The 22,080-nt window shown below is 36.6% G+C and overlaps 1 long non-coding RNA gene across 1 annotated transcript; it reads right to left on the bottom strand.

The window, feature by feature from the left end:
- Window positions 1–4,463: 4,463 nt before the first annotated feature.
- LOC120364267 (uncharacterized) lies at window positions 4,464–21,707 on the bottom strand. Its single transcript, XR_005579567.1, has 3 exons — window positions 21,539–21,707; window positions 13,961–14,063; window positions 4,464–4,788 (listed from the first exon to the last, which is right to left on the bottom strand). It is a non-coding gene; the product is annotated as an uncharacterized LOC120364267 (long non-coding RNA).
- Window positions 21,708–22,080: the final 373 nt, after the last annotated feature.

Here is a 22,080-nt window from a genome sequence, read left to right as displayed (position 1 = left end):
AAGTGCTACAAATAAGTTCATAAGAAAGAGAAAAAAATGGCTGTAGAAGGGAAAGTTTATAGTTCTTATTTAGCCACACTGGTCTCGAAAAGCTTCCCTTGAGAACGTACCATTTAAGTTGCATTTTGAATATGGAGAAGGAGCAGTCATGTGCTGGGAAGTCAATATTCCAACTCGTGTATCTGAGAGTAACAAACATGGGGAAGAGTACAGGGAGATGGCTCTGAGAGGCAGCAAGCAACAGATCATGTAGGATGTGGGTAGATCATGGACCAAATTTTATTTTAATTACTGACTTTGATGAGGTGGAAAAACTGTGGTGGGGGAGACAATTACAGAAGGCCAGTCTAGAGACAACATATTTGACTCTTGTATAGTTCAAATTCAAAACCAGTGCTACAAGCAGAACAACTTATACTGATGAATTGGATGTGAATTGGAAAGTGACAAATAAAATTAAAATTCTGAACCTAGGAGCTACATGGATAACATTACTGTTTATATAAATGTTGAAAACTTGGTAAGAAGAAGATTCTGGGGTTTGTGTATGTGTGTGTGCTGGGCGAGGGGATCAGTAGTTATTTTTCAGCCATGTTAAGTTTTAGTGACTACTAGACCTCAAACTGGAGACATAAAAAAGGCAATTAAATGAATACAGAGTACAATAAGGAAGCTAGATTCAGAAAATAACATTCAAAAGTTACCACGATGGAAGTCATTTTCAAAGTCATAAGACTAGACAAAGCACTCAGAGAGTGAATGTAGTCATAGAGGAGATGGCTGGTGAGATACCCAAAGGACATCAGTGTTTAGACTGTTGGAAAAGTTTCCTGAAATGAAGGAAACCAAAGCTTCCTCTAAGCCTAGAGAAGAACATATCTAAGAAGAAAAGAATCGAGAGCTTCTAGGAAATCAGGTAAAAGACAAGACCAAAAAAAAAAAAAAATTAGTCACTATCTTTCGCAGGATGTGTGCCATTGGAAATCTCAACAACTTGAGCCATATCACTGGATGGAATGGGAATGTAAGCTTGATTTGAATTGGTTAAGGAGAAAATAGGAGGTAAAGAAGTGAAAACAGCAAATACATACAGAACCTCTCTCAAGAAGTCTTGCTATGGAGGGAAGTACAGAAACACGGCAATTAAAGGATTTGGAGTCAACATCATTTACTGTTTATTTTAAGATCAGTGATATTGGACTCATGGTGGTGGGAATGATGAAAATGTAAATAGGGAGAAAGTACTTGTATCAGAGAAAAAAGGAAATTCTGCTGGATAAAAACCACAGTGAACGTACAGGTTATGAAGGCAAAGAAACCAGGGCACAAGTGGAGGATTTGTCGTGGACATGAACAAGGCCAACTCTTTTGCTGTCCCAATAGGAAAGAAAGGGAGACTAGATCGGTATAGGTGCAGGTAAACTGGTAGAATTGCTAGTAGCTCAATAAAAAATTCTAATGATGTTCTCTTTTAAATATGGCAATCAGTTCTTTGGAAGTAACTGCTACTGTAGATGAATGATCTTTACTGAATAATATAGCAGCCTTATAGTTGATAAGAGAATGGCAAAGAACATAATCTATTCTTTGTGATATATATATATATATATATAGTTATATACAATTTATAATTTATTACATTTATTTATTAAATTATTTATAAAACAAATTATAGTTATATATATAACTACAATTATAACTACAATTTAATATTTCCTTTTGAAATTGTCTCTGTTAAATACACTGGTAGAAAAAAGCAATTTTATAACGGAAAGTAAAGAAACAGAATTTATCTGCTTGAAATATATATGAAAATGACACCAAACAATGTTAATTTTTAACAAGAACCTCCTTTGTTGTCAGCAGACACATTTTCAAGGCTTCCACATTTTTATTTTTTTTTTAAATAGGGCAACTGTCAATTTGAATTACTCCATCCTGCTTTGCATAATAATTTACGTATTTATCCACCAAGAATGCTCTGATAAAGGACAATATCCCACGAGAGATGAAAGGGCTTGATTCTTGAATCACACTTTTGCATTCTTAAATAGCAAACTCCCTTTTCTAGCAGCAAAATTAGAGCATTGAGAAAGACAATGGACCAGGTCAGTGTTTTGTAGTTATTTTTTTACTGTGAAATTTCATTATGCAAAATTGCTTGGACCAATTTTAGTCTACATCACCCCAGTAAAACACATTTTTTGTTTTCTAACCATGAAGAATAATTCTTACCTATAAGGCTATGATCACAAAGAAGCTTTTATGAGCTTCCTGCAAGAAAAGCCAAGCCACTTTCAAAGAAAAAGAAAAACCAAACTTGTTTGTTCACAGTTTTTACTTAACACATCTAGTAATTTTAATATTTACTGATACCCTTTACTTCTAAAGATTTGAGTCTTTAGAGTTTAATCCTCTGCTGAGAGTTGCTGAGGGTTATTAGAACTCTCTGAGATTTTTTTTATCTCAGTCGTAAAGTTGTCTGACTACACCCTAAAAACATCATACCCTCTCTTGATTTTCTCCTGCTTCTCTGTGAGTGAGGCATGACCTGAGGCTAGGATAAGCTCCCATGTAAACTGCTTTATAATATGCCTCCCTAGTGTGCAGCTTCTCTGTGTTGCTTTCTCAATTTCTCCAAGCATAGTCCATCAGAAAAGACTACATAAAACCCTGGGAAGATGATCACATGTGGGTTACAGAACTTTGGCATCCAAAACTTAGGCAGTAGATTAGAAGTTGGAAATGCTTAAGGAGTCCCATGACACTAATGAAAACCCACTGTTAATATCTGCATTGATGGTTGAATGCCAACTCCAGTGGCATTACTGTGGCTCCCGCTGAGAACTGTCCCCATTGGCATCACCTTCCACTGCTCATCCTTCTTGTCTACCTACCTTTTTGCCCCACTGCAAGATGGTCAGTTATCCTCACAGGGTTCAGTTGTCTTTCCCTAAGCCAAATGTTATTTCAGTGTTTTTAAAGGTATGTTTCACAGAGCCGTAATGTCTCATGGATGGCTCTCATGGTCACATCTGGGAAGTATTTTTTCACGGTAACTGGGAACTCTCTTATCTGTTTTTTTCAAACAGAGACTATCTCCATCCCTCTTTATTTTGTAGTACAGAGTGAGTGTTCCTTATCCAAAATGTGGGAAACAGTAGTGTTTCAGTTTTTTTGTTTGTTTGTTTGTTTGTTTTAATTTTGGAATATTTGCATTATACTTATTGGTTAAGCAACCCTAATCCAAAACCCCAAATCTAAAATGCTCCAATACCACTTTTTTTTTTTTTTTTTAAGCATGATGTCGGTGCTCAAAAGGTTTCAGATTGTAGAGCACGTTAAATTTCACATTTTTGTATTAGGGATACTCAACCTGTATTAGAGTCCTGCTGTATAATTTCTTTTGAGAAAGTGTTCTGTTTTGAAAAAAGACACATTGGAAAATTATAGAAATTATCCATACTAATGGAAGTGGAGACTTTAATGTGTGAGTCTTCCTAGGTTGAATTTTAACAATGACATTCTAGAGGCAAAACCTGTGGGACTAAGAAAGAGTGAAAGCGAAGGATGGACATGTATGGTCAGTCTTTATGTGATCTCCAATCACATGGACAGCCAGTCTCCTCAACCTAGATGTGGCAGACAAGCATTGCCTCCATGTTAACAACAGGAAAACATTCTCTGTGGATATCTTCAAAAATATCTGAACACTTTCCCCCATTTTTTTTGTGGCCTTATTTGCTTTTTGCAGTCTTTGGTTTAGTACAGTGCAAGGAGCAGAAATGGAAATTTTTATTTTCCTGAATAAAATATAAAACACAGTTAAATAAGAGCTGGTTTACAGCATCTCGAGATTCACCTAGTGAGTCACAAATAGAATGGCGAAGGGCACTTCAGTAATGAACACCCATCGTATTAAACAGAAAAGAATATCATGATATACAAGGTCTTTTTTCTCCTCCTACACTGTGGTAGAATTACAAGATCAGTGCTGTCTTATGACAGAGTAGAGTTTCTGCTCCAGACCCAGTACTTTTTAATTAATGTTGGGAACTAGGCTATGAATCAGCAACAGGACGAAGGAACTGCAAGCATCTAGGTTCCATTATACATACAACTTTCAAGAATTCTTTTTGTATTTAATTAAACCAGATATTTTGGCCTTATAACATCTTGCTAGATGGTGGGGAATTACTTATTTGTTTTGGGGTAGGAGTAACAGTGAAGTATGATTCTCCCTAGTTCACCCCCACCCTTCCATTACAGGGTCAGAATAATTAATTTTTTTGTAAAACATTTTTAAAGCAAGATCCTCAGTTAAAATTCTTGCTTTTATATAGAAAAAAAATTCTGATCCTTTGTGTCTCCGTAGACAGCTGAGTTCCTCAAGTCTCACTCTCAGTTAGCACAAGCAAGAACAGAAGCCATTTCATCTGACTTGGCTAATAACCACATCTCAAGAAAGCCGGACCTTGCTGCCTGATGGTGCTGCAAGGAAATAAATGTTTTTCTCTGATGGAGCACTCACACAGTCGGGTATATGTTGTAAAACGCAGGAAATTATCCAACGGCTGTAATTACAGTGACTCATTGACACAAATGCCAAGTGGCAGATGTGGCATAAATAATGAGAGAACACAAAAAAGACTCTTCGTTATCAAATCCAGCCTTCGCATCCTCATCATGCAGGCAGGCCACAAGGCCAACCCTGAGAATCCCTCTTTCCCTCAAGGCTCTTCGATTATTCTCCCACCTGGAGAACTGGGTGGTGGATATCAGACTGACCTGTAAGACTAACACAAAATGCACATGCGAACCATCCTCCAAGACTGCAAACTGTGTGGCATCAAATGAAAACTGCCATATGGATGGAATAAATAGGGCATATTTAGGGACTGTGTCAAAACCACAGAGCAAAAGAGAAACCCAAACCAAAGCATGACTCCCACAAAAGTCAGGCTGAGCCATGAGGAGACAGTAACAAAAGCCACAGTCAAATCAATTTCCTCAGCAGCATAGATGGTAGCCAGCACAGGACAGAGCCGTTTTGAAGTCAGACACACCTGGGTGACTTTAGAGTCACTGATGCTCTCTTAGCCTCAATTATCTCCTTTATAAAATGGGCAACTTGCTTTAGGGAACAGAGAACTAACTCTTACAGAACTTCGAGAATTAGGAGGTAATAAACATGAGCAGAAGGCCAGGCATGCGGGCTAATGCTGGTAATCCCAGCACTTTGGGAGGTTGAGGATCACTTGAGTCCAGGAATTGAGACCAACTCGAGCAACCTGGAGAAACCTCATCTCTACACAAAATACAAAAATGAGCTGGGAGAGGTGGTGCATGACTGAAATCCCAGCTACTTAGGAAGTCAAGATGGGAGGATCACTTAAGCTCAGGAGGTTGAGGCTGTAGTGCGCCATGATTGTGCCACTGCACTCCAGCCTGGGTGACAGAGCAAGACTCTGTCCCCCACCCTCAACAACAACGACAAAAAAAACCATGTGCGTAAAAGGTCAGCATGACTCTAGGTATATATGCTCAAGAAATGATAGTGTTTGTTTCTATTTTCTAGTAAGAATGGTGTCTAGATATGCGTTGAGAAGTGCTCATCACAAAGCACTCCCTCACTCTCTTGCTCTTCTTCCCCTCCCCGAACCTCTTGTCCTCTTCTCCCACAGGCAGATACGCCATCCATATGCTAGGAAGCTGAATCCTCATTGAGTGCATCGACAGAGCTAGTTAAAATAATGCATGCTTGGAAGGGAGAACAACATGAAATCAGTTATCATCCACTTAATTACTGACTTAATTTATTCAAGTTTGCCCTGGAATCAGATACTTAGAGAAGAAATGCCGTGTAGTCTTAAAGAGCATGGACTTGGAAGACCACCTGTGTTCAAATCCCACCTCCCACTTGCTACTTTGTAACCTTGGGCACTTAATCTCCCCAGATTCCAGTTTTCTTTTTGTAAAGTGGGAAAAGTAATACACATAATGCTATGAGAGTTGCATGATTTAATTTTGGTAAAGTGCTTAGGATATTTATTGCCTGGCAACTAGTAGGCGCTACTTAAGTGTTTATTAAATAAATAAATGAACACTAACAGATAGATATGATGTTGTGGGATATAGAGGATAACTAGTAAACATTAAGTTTGTATCTTTTTATTCAGCTTTCTACCAGAAATTTGAAAAATATAAAATTTTAGTTAAAGATTCTGGCAGTGATAACAAATACTTAGTTTAACTTTATACCTTTTAGAAGAAAACAAATGGTAAGCCTTGCCTGCAATGATATGAATAAAGAAAAACACACCTTACAATTTCTACATCACGAGCGTTGTGTTGACTAAAGCCTGAGTGGTAGTCATGTACACATTACGCTGTAAAGGTTTCTACTTTTTGTTTTTGTTTTTGCACCCTGTAGCATTCCCAAATGTCAATTTATAATGGTGATACCTATAACAACTACTTTATTTCTTTGTATGTTTATGATATGAATGAGGACATTTAATGAATTGGGCATTTTTTCTATTTAAAGATTTTTTAATTAAGTTGAATACCATAAAAATCTAACATTTACTAAAATATCAATATTAATTCTATTGCTCCCAATACTAATTAGTAACATTATAATTACTGCAGATAAGAATGACAACAGAGCACCAGAGCTAGTCCAGTGAACTGTGCATTTTTAAGCCGACATCTCAGTTGTGATTTCTGCCTTTCTTTACTAAAGGAAATGTATTTTTTATTACCATAGAGCAGCAATCTATATTTTTAGTTCCAGTGTAAGTTCAGCATTCCAAAAGACTGTCACACACTCTATACTTGTGTTTTCAGTCACTTCCCATTTATTGCAAATGATTCCTTCATACTGATAATCTGTGATATGCTAGAATCTTTTCTTAGAAATTGGCTACTAAAGTGAGGACTTTTCAGAGTTTTTTTTTCACTAATGTTCACTATCATTAGTAGCTTTTACATATTGTGGAACTTGGAGAACAATTAATGGATAAAATTTCTAGCCTTGGTCAGTCATTTAAAAATTTTGAAACATTCACCAATTAGTGATTTCTCTTTGTGGTGTAAGTATGTCATGGTGGAAACATTTCCCCTCTGGGAACAAGGAACTCCAGACCCACAAGAGATTAAAGTTTTAGGTACTGGACACACCAGCCCCTCACCTGGGTCCCATGGAAATGATGATAAACAAGGCTGCCTACACTTTTAATCCTTGGTTCCCCAGGCCAGGATTTTCTACCTACCAGGGACACAGTACCATTAACTGGTCATTGATTTAGAGTCTATATGCTCTTCTGAAGGACCCTAAACATTTAAGATACATATTCTAGTTGGCCCCCCAGGTGTATCTTCAAAAGGTGTTTTCATGCCATGTCAAGCTGGCAGCTTCTGGGTGATGCAGGACCAATGTGATAGGACCAGTGGATTCCATAGTCTTTTATGCCCATTTACGTAATCTCTTTTGCTTTAAAGTGGGTCCTTGGTTTTGAGGTAACATTGTGAAGAAACTGGTGTCAGTGGATCAGTCTCTAAGTGTCTGAGTAGAGGTGCTAGACAAGATCCTACGGGCAAGAAAGGCAAATATGTGTCAATCTCAGTAAAGACAAGCAGCTATCCTCTGTCAGAGCAGGAGTTCAATGTAATCAACTTCCCACAAGTAGCTGATTGAACTTGATGAATGGTGCCATAATGCAGGTTCAGCTTTGGTCTTTGTTGCGGACAGGTTAGATTATAGGCAGAGGCAAAGGCTGGATGAGCCCTGGTCAGTGGAAACCTGTACTGTTGGCCATATGTGTCTCTTCCGTTCCTGCTACCCTGGCTACTACATTCATGAGCTTACTGTGGCAAGACAGGACAGGCTAGTTGACATCAGGTCACCACGCCATTTTGTTTACTTACTGGTTCACGTCGCTGTTTGTGGCACATGCTCTTTGATAGGTATTAATGTGTGATACCAAGGTATTTATATTCCATGCTCACACCTGTAAATCCATCTGCATGATTCTAGTACAGACCTCCTACTCTCTGAGCTTCTAATCTTCTTCTTTCTGGGACCTGAACCATGTTCTTTACTAAGTCCACCTCTTTTCTCACACAAAGTGCATGACAATATCTACCATTGAAAACTATTTATTATGAGGATTTCTGCTTATCACCTTTCAAGGCCCTCCCTGAGTAGGACTGTGGTTTAGGAACAGTTCCTTTTTCGGCTTTCACTCACTGGGCTAAACTATCTTTAAACCAAGATCGACCACTTTTAATCCTTTTTTGCTGATATGAATGGAAAAGAATGCATTCATCAGATTAATGGCCATTTACACTGCTCTTGTCCTGTTTCAGCAAAGGTATCGTACTTGCCACATTAGTTTCAATCAAGGCTAGTACTTGTTTAAGTTTATAACCATCTATTGTCATCTTCCAGTATCCAACTGTTTTTGTTCGTTTGTTTGTTTGTTTTTGGAGAGGGCAGAATAGTGAATTATATGGGGACACGATGGTGACCATCAAGTTTACATCCTTTAAATTTTATGGGTGACACAATTATTACCTAATGTTCCAGGGATATTGTATTATTTTGGATTTAATATCTTGGTTGGGATAGGGGTAATTATAGGGCTTCCATTTAGTCTTCCCAAGTTGTACCATAACAAGTATATTGTTTTCAGTTCTACATTTTGGGGCAAAGGAAATGTTTAAAGTTATGTCCATGGATCCAGCAGATCAATCTTATTTTTATCCTGTGACAGGATTCCATTTATTATCTGGCTACTACAGGTCCCAACAGTAACAGTAGCCACAAAAATACTTTGGATCCCTTGGTATCGGTGTTGATTTGGACTTAAGTATCCAACTATCCTTGAAATATTTTAGTATTTTTGTTACCCCAGTATGTGATTATCTGAGTACAGTAGTCCTCTCTTATTCATGGGGGATACATTGTAAGACCCCCAGTGGATGTCTGGAACTGTGGATAGTATCAAAACCTATATATACAGATGCCTCTTAACTTACAATAAAATTAAAATAAAGTTGAAAATATTGCAAGTAAAATGCATTTAATACACCTAACCTGCCAAACATCATGAGTTATTCTAGCATTAAAGATTCTCAGAACATGTACATTAGCCTACCATTGAGCAAGATCATCAAACACAAAGCCTGTTTTATAACAAAGTACTTAATGTCTCATGTAATTTATTGAAAACTGTACATTATGTCAACATCTCGATGGTTTAGCACCATTGTACAGTCAAAATATTATGACTACTGTACTTTATGTCAAAATTGTGATGTTTGGCACCATTGTAAAGTCAAAAAATCATAAGTTGAACTATCATTAGTCTGGAATCACCCGTGCTATGCTTTTTTCTATACATATATAACTATGATAGTTTAATTTATAAATAAGACATAGTGAGAAATTAACAATAACTAATAATAAAATAGAACTATTATAACAATATGTTATCATCATTAATCTTGTGCTTTGGGGCCATTACTGTGTAAAATAACGGTTACTTGAACATAAGCTCTGCCATACTGCAACAGTCTATCTAGTAACCAAGATGACTACTAAGTGTCTAATGGGCAGGTAGTCTATGCAGAGTGAATACACTAGACAAAAAGATGATTTTCGTTGCTTAGAATGGCTTGCCATTTAAAACTTATGACTTATTCCTTTCTGGAATTTTCCATTGAATATTTTCAGATCTTGGTTGAACATAGGTAGCTGAAACTGTGGAAATAAAAACTGCAGATCAGGGGTGACTACTGTAAATAGCTTTATAAGAACTGGGAAGTCCTTTCAATCCATGCTTGCCTTGATATTGCAATGCCCTTCTTCATTTTACTTAGCCTCTCTCTCATTCAGTGGAATTTAAATTTTGTAATTAGTTCAGGCCTGGGAATTAAGCAAAGGATTTATGACTTTTTCTTGGGTTGACTGGTCTCAGCCTTCTGATTATCCATTCTTGATTTCTTCTGATTGCAATAAACAATAAACAGTACCCTTGTTGGCGACCCATCTATTTTGCCCTTGGACCTCAAGGTTCAATTAACCATCTCCATATACTTTGTGGGTCAGGTCCCAAGACTGCCATTCTGACCTTGCCATTCATTATGATAATTGTGATCACTTTCCTTCTGATGCTAAGGTGTCACCACCTGGCCTCAATTATTTGTGCTTCTGTCATCTCATTGCTACTAGAGAGCCCAGCTCTGTAACAGCATCTCTTATTGTCAGTCTTAGACTATAGCCATAGAGACAGCCATGATCGTGTTTCTAAAGCTGGTATCCCTTGCCACCAGTCTACCATAAAGAAGAATGTGTCGCTTCTATAAACCTTGACGTCTCAGAGAATTAAAATTTGAAGGCTCTAGAATACATCAACCTCAGATTTCCTCAACCCAGGTCTCAGAATTTCACTCTTTCCTAATCAGAGTTTTGACTTGGCTTAGTGTAATTATTGGATTTGAGATTACAAGATTCTTTAGAGTTCTTCTACCTATAAAATTAAATCCTGAACCTTACTATAAGCGTTTTTGATCCTCTGGCTGCAAGAAGTGAGTCTCTCTATATCTTGCCAAGGAGGCCCTTTGGCTTTCTGTTAAATTTCCATTAAACTGATGATTAATCATTCTTAATCTGTCATTATCTTTCTCCAATTTATTGATATCACTAAGTACTTGTGATTTGATTTCATAATCCTTATAATCCCTACTTCTGTCTCATAAATGCCTTTGATAGTCAACAAACCATTCCATTTTCTTTTACCAGGAAGGAAAATGTACCACATTCCAGCTCACAAATGCACTCTACAACATATGAAGGGCTATCAGTGATAGAGGTTTTTTTTAGCCACCTTGTAGGCGATCCAACTCCAAAATTTAATTTTACACTTGGCTTTCTAGAAGAACACTGGGTACCAATTGTCTTAGATTAGATTCTCTGGAAAGAGATTATGAGGTAGAGATTTTATGTTGGGATATCTTTTTAGAATTGTCCTGAATTGAGGCAAGAAATTACCAACTAGTCATTGGAGGTGGGCTGTCCCAGGCATCTCCCATGGGCCAGAGATAATGCTTGATGAAGGACTCAGCTGTGAGCAACCAAGAACCAACATTCCCGGTAGCTTCCCGGGTGAGTTCTTCCATCTTGAAGAAGTGACAGTTTCACATTCATTTTGAAACCTTGTACTTCTTTCTCCACTACGTCTTAACTTTTTTCTTAGAAAGAATTTACACAGTAAACTCACACGTACACATGTGTACATGCACACACAACCACAAACAGAGCAAGTGACAGAAATAAAGAGTTGTGCCACTTTATCTTCATCTATCCCATAAGACATTTTCTTTATTTTCCTTACTTTTCATTTTTTTTAAACTTCTCAATCTTGCTCAATTATGATTATTAGAATTCCCAATTAATGAAAGTTACAGTTTTATTCATAGCCTGTAGGCTTCTGATTAGGTACCTATGTTAGATGGAATATTTTTAAAATTTAAATAGACTTTTTATTTTAAGATAATTGTATATTCACATGTAGCTGAAGAAATAATGCAGAGAGACCCTGCATACCTTTTACTCAATTCAACCAGTGGTTGAATTTTGCAAAATTTAACATTTTGCAACACTATAAATTCAGTTTTACAATCATGAATGATATTGATATTTATAAGCAAGATACACAGCACTTCTGTCACCACAGGGATCTCTCATGTGGCCCTTTTGCAGCCACACCTACCTCTCTCATACTTGCTTAACCCCTGGAAACACTAATCTGTTCTCCATTTCTCTAATTTTGTCTTTTCAAGAATGTTATATAAATGGTATCATACAGTGAAGCCATTGAGCAAATATATATTCATCATAATTCTCTGGAGAATTCATTCAAGTTGTTGTGTATATCATTAGTCTGTTGCTTTTTATTGCTGAGTACGATTCTGTTTAACTGTTCACCCACTGCAGCACACCAGGTTGTTCGGGTTTGGGGACATTATGAATAAAGCTGTTGCACACAATCATGTGTGAGTTTTTGTGTGAACACAGATTTTCATTTATCTCATATAAATGTCTGAGAGAAAAACATGTGGGTCATACTGTAGTTGCATGTTTAATTTTTAAAGACATTATGATGCTTCAGGGCAGTTGTGCCATTTTACATTCCAAGAAGTAATGCATCAGTAACCCAGTTTCTCTGTGTCCTTGCTAACATTTGGTTGAGTTTTTCAGTCCATAAACATGGTACATCTCTTGACTTATTCAGATATTCTTTGGTTTCTTTCATCAGAATTTTGTAGTTTTCATCATATAAGTCCTTTACATGTTTTATTAGATTTGCACCTTAGTATTCCATTATTTTCTTGATTGACTGCGAATGGAAGCATACTTTCAATTCCATTGCACCCACATGTTTATAGCTAGTATTGAGAAATACAGATGATTTTTGTATGTTTATCACGTGTCCTGAGACCTTGCTGATCTAACTTCTTATTAGTTATGGGAGGGGTGTGTGTGTGTGTGTGTGTGTGTGTGTGTGTGTGTGTACTATTAAGCATAATGTCACCTGTAAGATGTTTGCAGATGTCTTTCATCAATTTGAGAAATTCTCCTCTACTCCTGTTTTTCAGATAGATTTTATCTTGAATGGATGTTGAGTTTTGTTACTTTTTTTCTGCATTTATTAATATAGCCATGTAATTTTTCTTCTTTAACTTGTTGACAGGGTAGATTACATTAATTGATTTTTAAGTATTGAACCAGGCTTTAATTCTTAGAATAAATTTTATGTAGTCATGCTATATAATTATTTTTACATATTGCTGAATTCTACCTTGAATGTTTAAGGAATTTTTACATCTTTATCAGATATATTAAATTGTAGCTTCAGTTGTTTCTTTTTTTCTTTTTTTTTGTACTGACTTTCTGATTTTTGGCAATAGGAAAATGATAACTTCATAAAATAAACTGTGACGTGATCACACATCACACTTTATAAAAGACTTTGAGTTAAATGGTGTTCATTTTTCTTTAAGCAATTACAGGTATTTTTTGGTGAAATTATTTGGTGTTCATTTTTCTTTAAGCAATTACAGGTATTTTTCGGTGAAATTATTTGGGCCTGCAGATTTCTTTGGGGGAGTTTTACAATTATGAATTCAATTACTTTAATAGTAAAGTTCTGTTTAAATTATCTCTTTCACATTGGATGAGTTGCTGATAGTTCATGTGTTTTTTGAAGGTTTAGTCCATTTTGTTAAAGTTGTCAAACATATGTGTGTAGAGATGTTCATTGTTTTCCCCTATTATCCTTTTAATATCTGGAGAGACTATAAGGATATCCCCCGTTTTATTTCTGGTATTGGTAATTGTCATCTTCTCTCTTATATCCTTTGTCAGTTGTCTTAGTTGGTTTTGCATTACTAAACAGGAATACCTAAAACTAAGTAATTTATAAAGGAAAGAGGTCTATTTGGCTCACGATTTTACAGGCTATACAAGAAGTATAGGACCAGCATCTGCTTCTAGTGAGACCCTCGGGAAGTTTTCAATTATGGCAAAAGAGGAAAGAAGGCAAGCATGTCACATGGTTAGAAAGGGAGCAAGAAGACAGAGAAGGAATGGCCATATTCTTTGCAACGATCAGGTCTCACACGAACTAACAGAGTAAGAACCCATTACCATAATCAGGGCACCAGCTCATTCAGGAAGGGTCTGTCCTCATGACTCACACATCTCCCACGACGTCCCACCTCCAACCCTGGGGATCAAATTTCAACATGCGATTTGAAGGGGACAGATGTTCAAACTATATCATCAATCTTGCTAGAAGTTTGTCAATGTTATTGAAAAACATTTCCAGGTTACTGACTTCTTCGGCTTCAATTTAAGGATACATGAATTAGAAAGAATACCTAGAGAAGTTACTTGGGTGTTGTTCCTTTGGTCTCAAGTTCCCTAGTAATTCTGCCTTGTCTCTACATTTTGGAGTCTTCTTATGCTTGGTTCACATAAAATGTTGAGTTTTTAGCTGTATTTAGTGGAGCAATAGGAGAATTATGTTTACTTTATCTTCCTGGAAGCAGAAGCCAATAGAATAATTTTTAGATGTACTAAGTCTTTACTTCAAAGCAGATATGAAACCAAAATACTGAATGAATTAGAAAAGACAATTGGAATGAAAACTTGGCTTCAGTTCCCTACAAAGAAAATATGAAATTTTTTTTATCTATTGTATTTCTTCTGAATATATGAAACAAATTTTACTTTTCTCTTATTTTTGGTCATAGAGCCTACTAGAGCCCTTAATATGTACAGAAGCCATTTAATATAAATTTGAGTGATAAGGAAAAGAGATGTAAAGTTGAAGCCCTCGCCGGGCATGGTGGCTCATACTTTTAATCCTAGAACTTGGGAGGCTGAGGTGGACAGATCACCTGAGGTCAGATGTTCAATACCAGCCTGACCAACATGGTGAAACCCCATCTCTACTAAAAATACAGAAATTAACCAGGTGTGGTGGTACAGACCTGTAATCCCAGCTACTTGGGAGCCTGAGGCAGAAGAATCGCTTGAACCCAGGAGGTAGACGTTGCAGTGAGTGGAGAACTTGCCACTGCACTCCAGCCTGGGTGACAGAGTGAGACTCCATCTCAAAAAATTAATTAAATTAAATTAAAGCCCTGTTAATTTGTGAATACAAAGTTTGGATATTTTTTATCTTATAAACTGTCTTAATCCATTTTTATTGCTATAAAAGAATATCTAAGACTGAGTAATTTAGGAAGAAAAGGGGTTTATTTAGCCCATAGTTCTGCACGCTGAGAGGCTCAACAAGGATCCGTCTCGTGGTGAGGCATTCATGCAGCATTGCAACACGGAAGAGAAGGTCAAAAAAAAGGAAGGGACAAACTAAGAGGAGAAACCCTGAGGAGAACCCTGGCTTTGTGACAACCCATTTTTGAGGGGACTAATACGTTCCTATGAGAACAAATCCAGTCCTAGGAAAATGAGAATTCACAACTACAGGACCAGCACCAAGCCATTTATGAGGAACCTACTCCCAGAATCCAAACACCACCTGCTAGGTCCCCCCTTTAAACACTGCCACATTGGGGATCAAATTTCAACATGAGTTTTGGTGGATAAAAACAAACAATATTCAACCCACAGCATAAACTTACAACCTAATGATCGTAATACACAATAACTTCATTTCCTAATAACTGTATTTCCTTAAAACGTTAGAAATGACTGACAAATGGCAACTGTCTATGAAGATTCACAACTGTTAAAAATAATTAGTTTTAATATTTACTGCCCATTGTTTCTAGACATTTTATGGAAAGAGAAAAAATATGATAAGCAAAGGTGTTTTGTAGACCAATATATATGCATATATACATTGCAATTTATATAGCAATATATACACCTATATATATATATATATACATATATATATGTATACATACAATAGGTGTATATATGTGTAAACAATCATGTAAGACATTTTTGTTTAACATATTTTTCTCTTTCCATACAACAAATAGAAACAATGTGCAGTAAATATTAAAACTAATTATGTTAAACAGCTGTGAATCTACATAGAGAGTTGTCATTTAATAGTCTTTCCCACTGAGACAATTTCAGGAAGGTAAACATATTCCTTTAATTGTTTAACTGCCTAAACATAAATAAGACTTTGGGAATTAATTTAATTATTATCAGAATTAATTTAATTTTTCTAAATACAATAATTTAATCTGTGTGTACTGTTTTGTTTTTCCAAAGGTCATGAAGTACACCAGTTCAAATATCCCTATGTTTTGTTCATTAAATTTTCATTTTGAGAAAAGAGAATAGCTTAAAGTACTGATATAGCACATAGTGAATATTTTCATGTGTTTGTGTAGAAGGAGTCTCAGCCTGAGCCAAGGCGAAACCGTCTTAGCTTTTTCTGGAGCTGTCTAGAGGACTTGAGTAAGTGACTACTTACAATCGAGACATCACAGGAAATAACTCACCCTAAGGAAACGGAGTTTAGACAATAATTAGGTAGACAATAATACTCAGTACTATGTCAAAATTTGCCATTAAGCCTGTCACAAATAATTTTGTCAGTTTAAGTTCAACATGAAGCACAAGAACCATGCTCATTAAAGTAAGAAATGGTGTTGAGAAACCTGTTCACCCCACTATCATCCAACACTTTACTAGAGCCGCTAGTCCATGCAATAAGATAAGAAAAAGAAGAGTGGTAATCTAGAGATGATTTTAAGTATACAGGATGATGTGCATAGGTTAGATGCAAATACTATGCCAGTTTATATATGGGACTTGATCAGCCTTGGATTTTCATGGCTATTGGGGGGTGTCCTGGAACCAATTCTCCATGAACACCAAGGGAGTACTGTATTTGTCCTCTTAGTTATATCTAACATGGTAAATGTGAAGCAGTAACTAATTGTTTTGATTTTTATTTTTCTAATGACTAAGGTTACTGAGCATCGTTTCATATGCTTATTACCCATTTGAATATCTTCTTTGGAGAAATTTAGAAATTGTGAGTCCTCCAACTTTGCTCTTTTTTGAGATTATTTTGTCTATTTTGGGTTCATTGTATATCTACATTAATTTTAAGATGAGCTTGTCTTTTTCAACAAAAGGAGCCAACTGGGCTATCAATAGGAATTGCACTGATGTTATAGATTAATTTGAAAAGCATTAACATCTTGACAATATTAAGTCTTCTGATCTATGAACATGGAATATCTTTTCATTTATTTACACCTTACCTTTTTCAAAAGTGTTTTATGATTTTTCAGTTTCAAGTCTTGTGCTTCTTTTATCAGATTTACACCTAAGTATCTTATTTTTGATGCTACTTTAAATAAAATTATTTTCTTAATTTCATTTTCAGAATACTATCGCAAATATATAAAAATACAATTAATTGTTGTATATTGGTCTTATATAGTGCAACTTTGCAAAACTTGTTTATTAGCTCTAATAGTTTCTTTGTGAATTTCTTAGGGTTTTATGTCATCTGTAAATAGCATAGTTTCGCTTCTGCCTTTCCAATCTGGTTGCCATTCAAATATGTATGTATTTCCTAATTGCCCTCTAAATAGAAGTACCAAAAATGTATATCCTTGACTTGTTTCTAATCTTACAGAGAAAGCATTCGGTTTTCCACAGTTAAGTATAATGTTAGCTGTGGGTTTTTCATAGGTGGCATTATTGGGGTGTGTGACAGCGTTTTTAAGCCTATCTTTCTAGGAGTTACTCGGGGTCAGAGGAGCTTACAGTTCAGTCAGTTTTTGCCAGAAATTGTGTGAAGCATCTTCCCTGTGTTGATGGGTCTATGAGTGACTTGGGTAGTCTTGGAAATGCTTTCAGGTCAGGTTCATGTCCTGCTCTGACTGCTTCCAAATGAATATAATCCAGTGGTTACATGCAGCCCTTCTAACCTGTGGAATTGTCTGTAACTGCAGGGAAGAACACTTTGATTTTCTCTTGTTCCCACTGTTAAACTTTTGGCTGCTCTGCCATTTGCCTTTGTCAGACCTACTGGTCTTTTAAATTTTCAACAATAATCTCCATTATTTTAGACAATTAACATACAATGGTGGAATTCTCTTTTTTTTCCCAAATGAAGTCATTATCTACAGGCAGAGCTGTGAATCTCTTTGCCTTTATGGCTTGCTTTTCTCCCTGTACAGAAATCCTACATTAATTTGCTAGAGCTAGGAATAGGGACCACTTTGCTCTGAGTGGGCACGGGAAGCAGTGACAGCCCCTCCAGGCATGAAACCTATGCCCTTCTAGAGAACTGGGGCTGTGGCAATCAGGAACTTAGTATTCTCAGTCTGCCATGCCCGAAAGCCTATCAGCCATCCTACAAGTCAGAGCTGGGTGAAACCCGAGAAACGTGGTCCCCTTGGCTGTTCCTGCCTGGAAGAGCGCTTCTGCAAGGGGTGTTAGAGTGGGGAAGAGAAACGTCAGCAGTCTGCCCTTCCCACAGTGAAACTATAGCTCCAGACTAGGAGGTTGGGGAAGAGAGTACCCCTGTCTCCTTGGCCACACCTATGTGGGAGCATGACTTCTGGCTTAAAGTTTCCGTAACACAGAGATGGAGGATAGTAGAGGTTAATGGAATGGATTGTGACTGAAATATCATGGACTCTTGCTGTTCTCAAGTTCACTAGATTTTCTTGAATAAATGTTTCTTTATTTCCTATTTGTCCTTGGGACAATTTGTAAACACTTTAAATGTTTTTTTTTTAAAATAACTTTCACAAGTTAAATTGTTTGCCTGGGAAAGGGTCCCCTGGGAGTCCCACCCCAGATTTCTGTTTTGCTATGTTTCCTCGAATGGGAAAGAAAGGGAAGGAGGTATAATGTCATTCCTGTAATAGCACACAAGAATATATCACCAGAATGAACATGTAATATCCCATGTGTGATATGATAAAATGTTGGGAACATCTAAAATAAACAAGTTTTGAACACAGGAGGACTAGGATTGTATCAGCCATGAATATGGCAGTTCTTGCAACTACAAGAATATGAATTTGATAATTATAAGATGGGCAACAAGAAAACAGATTAGGAAGCTTTCAGAATTGAATCAAGTCTCATCAGCGCTCTCATTTGCAGTTTGTCCAGGAAGGAAAGCTATGCAAATGAATCCTTAAAGGCATATATTAGAATGATGACATTTGAATGGAAAAGAAGGATGAGGGACAAGGTATAATGGAAGAAAATTTTATAGATTTTTGGCAATGGATTGTTTGAGGAAAGCCAAGAAAAATAAAGCATCAAAGGTTACATTGAGGTCCTAAGGCAATGACCCTGTTTGCTGTTTCCAGAAATAGAGAATTTAGACAAAGGCTCTAATTTGTAGGGAAAGCTAGTGGAGTTGGATGTTAGACTGAATGAAGATGAATACCACTGCTTCTATAGGCCAGGCACCTGGCTCACCCCTGCAATCTCAGCACTTTGGGAGGCCATGGTGGGCAGATCACGAGGTCAAGATATTGAGACCATCCTGGCCAACATGGTGAAACACCTCCTCTACCAAAAATACAAAAAAAAAAAAAAAAAAAAAATTAGCCAGGCATGCTGGCAGGTGCCTAAAATCCCAGCTACTTGGAAGGCTGAGGCAGGAGAATCACCTGAACCCAGAAGGTGGAGTTTGCAGTAAGACAGGATTACACCATTGTGATGTGATCCTTCGGCCTATGCAACAAGAGCGAGACTCCAACTCAGGAAAAAAAAAAAAAAAAAAAAGTTCATTGAATTCTTAATTTAAAATGAAGAAATACATTGAGCTTACTTATTAGGGTATTTCCCTAAATGAGCTATTTTACTTTGGTGGCTAAGATATGGTCTCTATTTTACTTTCTACTACTTTCTATTTCTGCTACCAACTTTTTTTCCCTATCACCTTCTTTTGCTTCTTAATCTATTGAGTCCTGCAAGTACAGTCATCTCAGTATAGGTTACTCACAAGGTGAAAGAATCTTCACATTTCACACCTTCAAATAGCAATGATAATAGCTGATATTTATTAAGCAGTTAGTATATGCCATATTAAACATTTTAATGTACCAATTATTTTCATCTTCACAAAAACAGTCTGTAGTAGGTACAGTTGTTATTGCCATTTTGCACACAGGGAATTGAGGCACAGGGAGCTGTAAGCCCTGTTCAGGATGATATAGCCAGGGCCTGTGCAGAAGCACGATGCCACTCACAGGTTGGCTCAGAGCCAGACCTACATTTTTCACTCACCGTCAGAATCTAGAACTATCAGATCCAATATTTTCTTTATTTTCGTAGATCTTTATGAAAAAAAAATCTCAAATCATATATCCTTTCTCAGACCCAAAGTACTTGGAAGTTAGAATACAAATCTGATATAATTCTACTGAAAAGTTACTTATAATTCTACTGAAGTTACTTTTAGCAATTTGCTGTCAAAACCTACAGGTTCATCAAATATAAACCTAATGGAAAACACAATCTGAAAACTATTAACAGACATGGTAGTTTGCAAATAGGTTTGAAAAAAAAAGTGTCATCTGAAAATCAAGCCTTTCATTAATACCATTTTTTTCTTTTTCTTTTATTTTGAAAAATAGTTCCCACTCTTTATTTTCCCTTTCCCATTGCTGAAATCTTTCATTGTTTATTTAATCCCAATAGAACTGAACTCTAAGTATCAACAGTTCAGCCAGTCCAACACTTGAATAAATATTGTTGGGCTCCAAATGCAAAGCTGTTAGATGTAAGAGACACCCGTGCATTACTTACAGTGGTATTCCATAACAGTATGATGGACAGCATGCCATTCAATATCTCATCCCATTCCACATTACAGACAGCAATTTCACAAGCGTGCATGGGGCCAAAGGCCTTGGGACTTTTCCTAAGAAAGGAACATGCTTATACCAAGGATCAGGTTTGACAGATACTCCTATTTAAAGTAAACATTTAGCTGAAGCTTCAGTTAAAGATCCAGCTGGTAATTGTAATACTGAAAGTAGCACTGGAAAAATTTGCTAGATTTTTAAATGGCACTAGAGCTGCCACGTGAGGGGAAACAGTTATGCCCATTCACAGGCTTAATCCAGGAAAATATATACTGGAATAACTGTTCAGTTTTAGTGAGGAAAAGTATGTCTAAAGCACTTACAATTAGCACCGAAAGTCCAAGTCTTTGGCCCAAGTTATTTACTCAGTCACTATAATAAACCTTTATGTATTTTTGTTGGGGAGACTTGGCAAAAATACTGTTTTGCTTCTAAGATGCTCTCTGGCTTTGTGAATGAGAAATGCACCAAGATAAACCTTGGAACATATTTAAATCCAATTCTTTGACTCACAGTAAACAAGTTCACAAGCAGCAAACTTGGTAAAATGAAATGCTCTTTATGAAAAAAGATAATCAAATAAAACCTAGCCCACAGTGAAACTGAGATCCTTCCCAAAATGTTAAATGGAAATTATGCTAGCAAAACAATTACGAATAGAGTCTGTTTTTCTCTGGGTTCAGATGGGAGAATGCGTAGTTGTCTCTCTCCTCCTCGTTCATCACTATGAGCCCATTCAGATATGGTATGGGGAAGACAGGAGGGAATCTGCCTCAGTGATCCTATTACACTGTTAAACCAATGTCTATCCTACATGCAGATAGCTGGTGGGTTACCCTAATTTTCAAGAATATGATAAAGGTTTTACTATTCTACTGATTTTTCTTCTCACTGTTGCAAGGTAGCTCAACACAGCAAGTAGGAAAATTATAATTTATTTCATTTATAAGAAGACCCTTCAGGCCCCTCTCCCTTTGAAATATGAGAAAAAATTAGGACTGTTCATGTGAGTCAAGTATTTAATCAGATTGTGAAAATAATATTTACTAGTATGGTCTTAGAGTCAATGAACATTTGGGACCCTAATTAAAAGTATGACTGTAAAGTTTTTCCCTTTGGAATGACTTACATTTGCAGACGTTTTCCAAGTTTCTCATTCCACAGGAATTTGCCTTTAATTTTTGAATACACACACACACACACACACACACACACACACACACAAACACTGAAACCCGGAATTTACTCACAGCTGGATGGATTGCACACAGATGTCTTATACAAGTTACCATAGAACTGAAAGACAAAAATAAAACTGAGGGAGAAATCAGTGTTATCGTTTATTGAGACATAGAAGGGCAGAACTGGGTGCTTTAAAGGCACACAATAACTAATAGCTAGTTCATAATCAGTCATTCTGATTAATTCTTATAGAGTCAGAGAATAGGAAAACGATGCTTAAATTCTTCAGAAATTCTCCTGTTTTGTTTGTCCAGATATAGTTTATATTAAAAATAGTAACAAAATTCTGAAATATAGGATAAACCAAATAGATCCACTTAAGAAAAATACACATATTTCAATAGATGACATCTCCTCTCCTCTTTTGTGCTTCTAGTCTTTAATTCATTCTTTAAAATTCCCATTGTTATAGTTCCCACTTACGTTAGC

Source organism: Saimiri boliviensis, chromosome 5 (genome assembly GCF_048565385.1).
Source record: "Saimiri boliviensis isolate mSaiBol1 chromosome 5, mSaiBol1.pri, whole genome shotgun sequence".
NCBI classification, from domain to species: Eukaryota; Metazoa; Chordata; class Mammalia; order Primates; family Cebidae; genus Saimiri; species Saimiri boliviensis.
Note: the sequence above shows the minus strand (reverse complement) of the source record. Positions and strands in the feature narration are given on the sequence as shown.